Source organism: Peromyscus eremicus, chromosome 1 (genome assembly GCF_949786415.1).
Source record: "Peromyscus eremicus chromosome 1, PerEre_H2_v1, whole genome shotgun sequence".
Taxonomy (NCBI): Eukaryota; Metazoa; Chordata; class Mammalia; order Rodentia; family Cricetidae; genus Peromyscus; species Peromyscus eremicus.
Window position 1 is genome coordinate 7889166 of NC_081416.1, and position 9475 is coordinate 7898640.

The 9475-nt window shown below is 47.8% G+C and overlaps 1 long non-coding RNA gene across 1 annotated transcript; it reads left to right on the forward strand.

Moving 5' to 3' along the window:
• The first annotated feature begins 547 nt into the window (after positions 1-547).
• LOC131895502 (uncharacterized) lies at positions 548-4593 on the forward strand. Its single transcript, XR_009375200.1, has 2 exons — positions 548-637; positions 4337-4593. It is a non-coding gene; the product is annotated as an uncharacterized LOC131895502 (long non-coding RNA).
• Positions 4594-9475: the final 4882 nt, after the last annotated feature.

A 9475-nucleotide genomic window follows, 5' to 3' on the forward strand; every position in this document is an offset into this window, starting at 1 on the left:
CATCTGCATACTGTATTAGTTTAGAGCCAGGGAGGGACAGAGAGAGCAGGTCAGGGGCCAGAGCCTGACCAAATAGGTGTGGATTGTCCCTGAATCCCTGTGGCAAGACAGTCCAGGTCAGCTGTATAGACAGAAGCCTGTCAGGGTCAGTCCAGATGAAAACAAAGATATTTTGAGACTGAGGGCTGAGAGGAATAGAAAAAAAGGCATCCTTGAGCTCTAGGACTGAGAAATAAGTTCCTGAAGGGATAGTGGAAAGAAGTGTGTAAGGGTTAGGCACCACAGGATGGAGGGGGATCACTGCAGAATTAATGAGCTGAGGTCTTGAACCAAGCGGTAGGTTCCATTAGGCTTCTTAACTGCAAGTGTTAAAAGGAGAAGACGTTGGGCAAAGCAGCTTTGTTCTGAGAGATGATAGGCTTAAGTCCCCTAAGGCTCTGGAGTGCGAGAGGATCCTGAGCTTGGGTGATGTACCGGGGAGGGTCCTGCAACTGGATAACAATAGGGGGATGGTGCCTAGCAACAGAAGGGTTCTGGGTGTCCCAGACTTTGGGGTCCACCTGAGAGGCTGGCAAGGGAAATGACATGTTAGAGCTAGTGGGCTGGGTGGCTAGCAGGAGGTAGAGAGGAGCTGCTGGTGAGTATGGAGTCAGGTGAATGTGGGGAGCAAACGAAATACAAACTCCTACCTTAGCCAAAAAAATGTCTTCTTATTAGGGGCACAGGGCAGGTTGGCATGACCAAAAATGTGTGGATAAGAGGGATACCCCTGAAAATACAATTAAGTGGTAGGGTCTGATGAGGTAGGTAAGGCTGTCCCCCTACCCTGACAACAGGGAGATGAGAAAGGGAGGTAGGACCTCAAAATTCCCTCAGGACTGAGTAAGTAGCTCCAGTGTTCAAAAGGAAGGAAATGGATCACCCCAGTACTGTAATGGCTACCCTAGGTTCCCTGTGGGAGATGACGTTGTTGGGTCAGAACCTGGGCACCTTCAATTGTACATGGCCAAGCCTAGGAGATCGGCTGGAGGGTGATCTTTCTTTGATGTCCCCATGCCACGAGGTGCATGGGGTGGGGGGCAATCAACTGACCGATGTCTCTCTTGGTGGCACTTTGGACAAGGTCCAGGAGCCCCACATGGCCTTCTTAACCACATTTAAAACAGGAACCGGAGGGCCTTCAGGCGGCAGGTCAGACAGCCTGTGCCAGCATTTGGCAGTCTTGTTTATGGTCTTTCTCATCTCTCCCATGGTACACCATAAAAGCCAGTACTAACACTTCTGCCTGTGGGGTCAGGGGCCTCTCTCCAGATGCTTAAGTTTAGCCGTAATGTTGGGGAAGCTCTGTGAAACGAAATGGGTCATAAGGAGCTGTCTGCCCTCTGGGCTCTCAGGATCTAGATTAGTATATTGTAAAAGAGCCTTTGTAAGTCATTCCAGAAATTGAGGTGGATTCTCTTCCTTATCCTGAATTATGTACTTTAGCTTTTCATAATTTTCATGGTTTGAAGGTAGCCTTATGAAGACCTCCTAGGAGGCAGGTTGTAAAGCGAGCCCTAGCTAGAGTGCCACCTGGGGTATTATAATCCCACTCTGGGTCCCAGTCGGGAACTGCTTCTGCTCCAGGAGTATGTGCTGTGTTAGTCTGGTGGACCTCATCTGCATGTATCCTAGCCTGTTCTCAACTCATCTGAGCTCCTCAGGAAGTAGGTTGTCAGTAAGGATCATGTATACATCATGAAAGGTGAGACTATAGGATTGGGTAATATATTGGAATTATTTAACAAGGAAGTAGAATTAGACATATAAGAACCTGGTTTTTTCTCTATCTGAGAAAGTTCTGCCAGTGAGAAAGGAACATGTACCTTAACTAGTCCATCCACCCTGGCTACCTCTCACAAAGGGATAATGGCTGCCAGGTTGGCCTGACTGGGATGTGGTTCCTTAGCAGCTTGAGAACGCAGGAGAGGAGGAGTAAAGGTGGGAGCCAGAGACAGGCAGTTGGAGCGGCCGCTATCAGAGAGGAAGAAGGAGCTACTGGATAGGAAGGAGCTGGAGGAGCTGAGGAGCGGTGGAGGAGAAGGAGCGGGAGGTCGGAAAGGGGAGGGTTCATTAGCAGGGTCTAGAGCAGTAGTGAGAGGTTCCTCTGGTTCAGGTTGCATAGCCAGGAGCACTTGGGCAGGTGAATGGGAATCAAGGAGAGGGGGTTTTGAGCTGAGATAGAAAAAAGATTGGATATAAATCTAAAAAATGTCTTCTCATTAGGGGCACAGGGACATTTGCCCGTTTGCTGAAGTTTAGATAACTCCCGTAAAATATCAGGGTCCAGCGAGCCATTAGGTGGCCATTTTTAATTGTTATCTAAGGGATACTTAGGCCATGTTTTAGTGCAGAGGTGGATAAGCTTAGAAGTCTTTATAAGGCATTAAGCTGAGAGGTTTGAGGGTTTCCAAATGGCATCCCAGAGGAGATGTGGGGCTGATGGGATTGGAAACTTTGTTTCTCATGGCTGCAGCAGAGAAAAAAATAAACATAAATAAACAAACGAGATCCCATGGCTAAAACATCTCAGGTGTCCCCAAGACCAAGCGAGGATGGATAAGTGGCGCAAGTCACTCAGTGCTCTGTGAGCAAAAGAGCGAGGCCCGGGCAATACAGCCTGAGACAATGGTCCGACAGACAAGAAACGAACAAGAACGGTATCTCAGACTGCAGTTGTGGGGGATGGGGGCCGACCGTAGCCAATAAAAACGTGGACGGGGGTACCCCCAGTCCCAAGGACACCAGAAGGACATCGGATGATCGACAGTTGTTCCCATGGGTCCAGGGAACTGTTTACGCTGGCTGGTAAAAGGAAAACTCACCAATCAAAGCAGCTAGTTTTGTGCAGAGCGATGAAAAGTGGGCAGTTGCAGATGAACCAGCCTCGGTCTAGGATCCTGGCACAGGGCGCCGTGAGAGCCTGCTTTGTCACAGCACAAATGCTATTTCTTTGTGGCGCTATTTACCAGGCGAGAGAGAACACAAGGTGCAACGGTACCCAATAAAGGAGTTTTATTAGGGAGGGGAAGTATAGGGAGTGTGAGTAGGTCTACCGGAAACGAATAGTGTGGAGAGAGCAGGGAACAGGTGGAATCTGCTTTTATAGGTCACCTCGTGCATGTGTATATGGGCTTACGTAGCCATGCCACACATGCGCATAGATTACGTGATCACGCTGTGCACAGATCACGTGACCATGGATTACATAGGATGTAAGGCCCTGGGGTGACTAAGCATTTTGCCTGGCTGCTGGACAGTGCATGCATGATCATGTAGCTAGGAAGTGGTTATAAATAATAACAGCAGGGACCCGGCTAAGAGGGTTGGGAACCTGTGAGAGCATCAGTCATTCATTGGCTCGTTATTAAGCACATTTCTCAAAGGTCTGTGATGGGGTGGGCATGTATCAGGGCTTAGGCATACAGAAAGTCAGATAGACACAGCCTCTCTTTTTTTGGAGTTTATGGCATTCATCCCTTGGGATATTAATTTCAGAATCCCCTCGTGGACCCCCAAATCCATGAATGCTCAAGTCCCATCCCTAACTCCTGAAGTACTGCTTCACAAGGTGCATCTTGGAGCACCACGTCACTGGAAATAGTTTGGAAAGCACAGCTCTCAGGACCACTGTGAACTGTCACGTAGGTTGTACAAGGGACAACTCCAGTAAAAGCATTCACATAGATATACACATCCATGTGACTCCTAAAGTTACAGGACCAGTAGCTATGACATCTGCAACTGTAGGGTAAAGCCCATATAGGCAGCATGATATTAATATGGCTCAAGTCCTAGTTCTTGACGGTTCCTACCACTTGGATGACAAAAATTTTCCTGGGGAGATGTAATATACATGTCTACTCACCCTGATAGGGAGCCCACAACAGACCAAAGTACAGATATACCAAATGATGTTTATTGGGGTTACTTACAGGAATGTGGGTGAGGGCTTCTTACAGGAGCAGATACGACTCAAAAACATCTGCATCACCAAAGCCCACCCCAGCATGGGTGACAGCTCAAAAAGTCTGGGGACCTGGAGCACACTGCACGGCTTGCAGGCAGCTCAACAGGTTGGAGAGTGTCCTTTCCAAGGGACTGGGTGGTCCAAACATCTTCCAGGCAGCTCGGATGGTTTCTGCTTCTTCCACGCAGCTGGTCGGGTCCCAGCGTCTTCTTTGCAGCTTGGTTTGCCCAGGTCTTAGCAGCTCAGCTTTCTTCAGTCTGATGAGGACTCTCAGCATTTATTGCTTCCTCTAACAGGGAGGGGTCTAGTGAATCTGGTCTGTTTCAGGGACTTCCTGAAGCTGTTTTGAACTGTTTAACCTCCTGTGTGAAGAGCTTCCCTGCAGTGTGGAACGTTCCAATCTCAATCGCAGAGGAAACAGTTAAGACAACAGCACTGTTGACACAAGCTGAAGCTACTGCCCTTCATTGCTTCCCCAAAGACTAGCAGAGGTACCTGAGACTTTGCTCTCCTTTGCCTTTGTCCTGTTGGTATAAACGTCAACAATGAGAAAAGCAAATAAAATCTAAATATGAGTGCAAAAATAGTTTTGACCTTATGCAAAGATCTGCAGTTTATACTCAAATGGTCACAGACTTAAGCTGAGCAAGCTCAGAATAGAACTTTTTTGTTTTGTTTTGTTTCTGAGACAGAGTTTCTCTGTGTAGCTTTGGAGCCTGTCCTGGAACTCACTTTGTAGACCAGGCTGGCCTCGAACTCACAGAGATCCACCTAGCTCTGCCTCCCGAGTGCTGGGATTAAAGGCATATGCCACCACCGCCCAGCTAGAATAGAACTTTTTAAATGTTCCCCTCCCACATCAGTAATAAGGAGGAAGTGCTCTGATTGCTTAGGTTTAGAACTGTTGAATACCTACCTGGATAGGACAGACCTAGCCGGACTGTTCAAACTACAGGGAATGCACTCCACAAAGGAGCAGTAGCATCCTCACAGGATGACGAAGGAAGGGACACTCATAGGCAAAGCCAGACTCTGTGTGGCTCAGTAAGTAGTTGGCCTGACCAGGGATTAGATCCACTTTAGAGGAAGCCTTAGGCCAGCATTAGACAAGAAAATTAAAGCCGAGAAGGTTCCCAGGTGGGACCCTGCCCACCTAGGACACCAGCTCCTGTAGCGAGTTTGGCAGCCTGTGAACTCAATTCAGCATGCAGGACCCAGAGGCCAGAGCCCATGTTGGCCAGACCATGTGTGTTCACAGAGGTCGGTGCTTTCTTCTGCAGCAACTCTCAACAATGGTGGGTGTGACTGTTTATACATTTCCTATCTTGGTCAGGCTTGGCTCAGGAATGGGATGCCAGTGAGTCTCCAGGGGTAGGTGGTGGGGACGAGGCAAAGGGGGTTCCAAGGTCAGAATTGAATCAGCTACATGTAATCTTTTGACTTTTTGTTTTGTGAAAGTGTGTGTTCACATGCATGTGGGTGCAAGTGGATGTACATTCACGTGTGCACAAGCCACAGATTGATGTGTCTTCCTCAGTTGCTGGATATCTTCCTCAATGGCTCTCCACCTTGTGTCCAGAGGCAAGTTCTCACTCTTGAAGCCAGAACTTGCCAATTGGGCTAGTCTATCTAGCCAGATTTCTGGGGGGATCCCCATCTCTTCCTGGAAGGCACTTTATATGAGTCATCTTCCCATCCCATGCCCAACCTTTTAACATTGCAACATGACTTTTTCATCTGCAAAGTTTATATTTAAGAACTGCACAATTGAATTACAAAAATATAATCCACCAAAGATTTCATATTTTAAGTATGCTTAAGATTTTGTGTTGGGCTGCACTCACAGCCTTAGACACACGTGGCTGATGGGGCACAAGTTGAGCATGCCTGCATCTACAAATTGATGAAAATTAGCTATGTCACCCAAGGCAACTGTGGCTTTGAAATGGCCTTTGCTCAAATACAGTGCTCCCTGCCTAAGGCTTTTCACTTTTCCCAGTTAGCCCTCTGCACCATCCAGCTTATATTCAAAACCATAATGTGCCCAGCAGATCTGATCCTTGGAATACACCTTGGCTTTTCTTGACGTCATGTTTTCCCAGATTTCCACCTAACCTTCTGGTTGCCTTTTCTCAAACTCCTTTGCAAAGCACTTATGTGATGGTAAGCTTTGGGGGCTCTGCCACAAGTCCCCCCATTTTTCCCTCCAAGGTAGTCTGATCTGGCCCCGTGTTCTCAATTTCTACCACATTTCTTTCTTTCTTTCTTTCTTTCTTTCTTTCTTTCTTTCTTTCTTTCTTTTTTTTTTTTTTTTTTTTTTTTTTTTTTTTTTTTTTTGAGACAGGATCTCTCTGTGTAGCTTTGGTGCCTGTCCTGGATCTCACTCTGTAGACCAGGCTGGCCTCGAACTCACAGAGATCCGCCTGTCTCTGCCTCCCAGGTGCACATTTCTTTCTTAAAGCCACTGCAGGCCATCCCCATTTCCACATGCACACACAGACGTTCTTTGTGTGCTCTTTGCTCTCTGCAATTTCTTCAAGAGCCTGGGATAGTCAGAGTAATTAGCACACTGTTGGCACCAAGAATGTCTGTCCCCCCACAAACATACACGGGGGAAGGAAACCAAATCATTATGACCACCCTGGTGTCTACACTGTGGTGATGGGGATGTGAGGGTGCTCATGTGACCTGTTTTCTATCCATATTTAAGAAGGCTATTCACATTTTTAAGTGCATAGAGACATTGAGAGAGGATTGGGATGCAGTTCCTTGAGGATACGTTGTTGCGCCTTTCAGTGCAATTTAGGAAATGAGACCATTCCACATGCCAAGCGTGGAGAGAAGGTGTTGTGAGGGTCTGAGGAGAGACACAGACGCATGCCTAGTCTCAACTGAGGCATGCACAGTCATCCATCCCCAGCACACTGCCGCATCTTAAAAAATATAACCTAAAAGTACTGCACGTGTCTACTGGGATACATTCCTTTTAACACTTGAACATCCCTGAAAACAGGACACATCTCATTAATGATTGTGTGTTGGAGTTTGATTAATGGTATTATTTCTTTCCCAATTATACAAAATATAAGACTAAGATTTATAATTGATAAGTTAACGTTGTCTTGGGGTAAAGGAAAAATAGTATATGGCTTCCCCCAAAGAACACGAAATGAGAGCAGATCTAGAGTCCACAGCAACACATTTCTTTAGGTTTCCAATTCTCAGGCCGCATGGAATAAGCCAGCCCTCCTGGAATCTTCGCCGGAGGGGCCGTTCTTTTTCCCCCTGCCTCTGGCTGCCCTTCCCCTTTTCCCTGGAACCAGTCTCAGCCATCCCTGGCTATTTCCCAGCCTCCCTCCTCTGGTTTTTCCTCTAAGCCTGTTTTTAGTCTGCTCTACTTAACAGGAAAGAGAAGAGAAAGCTAGCTGGATGGATAGAAATTATTTAGACAGGGTGGAGGGAAAGAAGCATGAACAGTCCCATAGAGATAGCTGTTGGGCTAGGAACAGGGCTACAGGGAGATGGAGGCAGGTTCACAGAGCTACTTACAGTGAGGGCCAAATGGATGGAGGGAGTGTTACCAACAGCAGGCATCCTGGGAATCCTTAGAAAGTAAAACCTTCAACCATGACGGCTGCTCTACATGAGCTTCACATGCACATGTGCACATTCACACCTACCAACGCACACAAACACACATATATACTTCTGCATGTGCTTAAACACTAGGTCAAAGCCTTTCTATGGGTCTGAATCCTACCTCGAATGAGGGAGGGGGAGAGGCAGAACCTAGATAACTAACTGCCTTTTAAACAGATGAAGATGTCCTGATAAGAGAGGAAGAAGTGGCCCCATCAGGTGACCCAGCCAGCCAGTGGCAGAGGCAGGTCAGGAAATGATCCTCAAGTGCTAGCCAGGCTGACTCAGACAGGAAGATTGAGCAGAGAGCTTGGGGACTGGTCTTGTCCCAGGTTAGAAGGCTGTGTTAACCTCCATGGAAACTTGAGTCTCATTCCTGTTTCTCTAGAGTAACGTTAGCCACAAAAGCTTGGGTGACAAGCTAGAGAAATGGCTCAGTAATTTAGAGTAATCACTGCTCTTGCAGAGGACCCGAGTTCAGTTCCCATAATCTAATTGACAGCTCACAAACACCTGTAACTCAAGTTTCCCAGGATCTGATTCCCTTTTCTGGCTCCTGCATGAAGGTGATGCCCATAAACTCATTCAGGCAAACACCTATACACATTAAATAAATAAGTAAATAAAATCCTTTTAAAAGTCTGGACAATACAGGGAAAAAGAAACAAGCCTTCACTCAATGGAGAAGGCTTCCGAACTGTGGTGAGATGTAGAATCATAAGGAGAAAGGGGAGGCTGGAAAGACTCTGGGAGATAGATGATGTGTGCCCAGGACCTTGGAGGAAATAAGAGCAAGCTGAGAGGAATCGTCTGCAAAGGGGCTGAAGGAGGGATCCCTAGTCTGTCCATCCTATTGTCCCTGGACTTTGGGTCCTCAGTCTCTACGGTGGTGTGTCAGGGCTGGAGACGGACTGTGCCAGTGTGCGAGAACATAGGAGTAGCCTGGCAGGCAGGTGGGTTCCCGCCCCTCTGAGCTAAATGCTGCTCACCTGATAGCATAAGGCAAGAAGCCAGCCAGAGACTGCTGAATATGCGCCCCCACTCCCTGCGGGGTTCCGGGCAGTGGGAGTATAAATGAGAAAGGAGCGGCTGTGCTCAGGAGGAGCTGGACAGGATGTCAACACATGCAGTTCCTGTCTGATCTGCAGATCTCACCACAGAGGGGAGTCATGCCAGCTGCGCCCTAGCAAGGGCCCAAGGCTTCAAGGGTTCAAAGTCTTTGGAAGAGAATAGAAAGATTTCTTTGGAAGGATGGAAACCTTGGGTAGAAGACCCAGAGTCCTCACGCCTCTGAAGCTTTGTTCCTTGGGGGCCCCTGCTGAGCTTCAGCGACTCTTCCTCAGCAAGGTTCTGAGGATTGCTGGTTGTAGGTGTGTGTCTCTGAGAAAGTCAGGGTTAATTATTAATCACCTGGCCAATTCAATCAATCTAGACCAAGGTCTCTCTCTGCCAGGCTCCTCTACTCCACCTGCTGCCCACCCCCATACCTCAATGCCTTTTAGATGATTGGAGGAAAAGGTGCCAGGAGCTCCCCACAGTCCTTGGATTGGTATGAGGTGTGGGCATTGGGTAGGCAGGTGTGGTTTCCAAGGTGCAGGGTGAATCAAGGCCATCCATCCAGTGTTGACACAACTGTCACAAACAATGCTTTGTTCCAAGCTCTGCCTGGGAAGGTCCTGTGGAACTGAGTGGGCCTGGCTAGGTGGGGATACAGAGCAAGGTCCAACAGGATTGAGGAGGGGATGCCCCTAGGGACAGAGAGATGGAGGCTGCTGAGGAGGTCCAACTCTGTGGCTACAAAGGCTTATATTAAAAGGCTGAGACAAA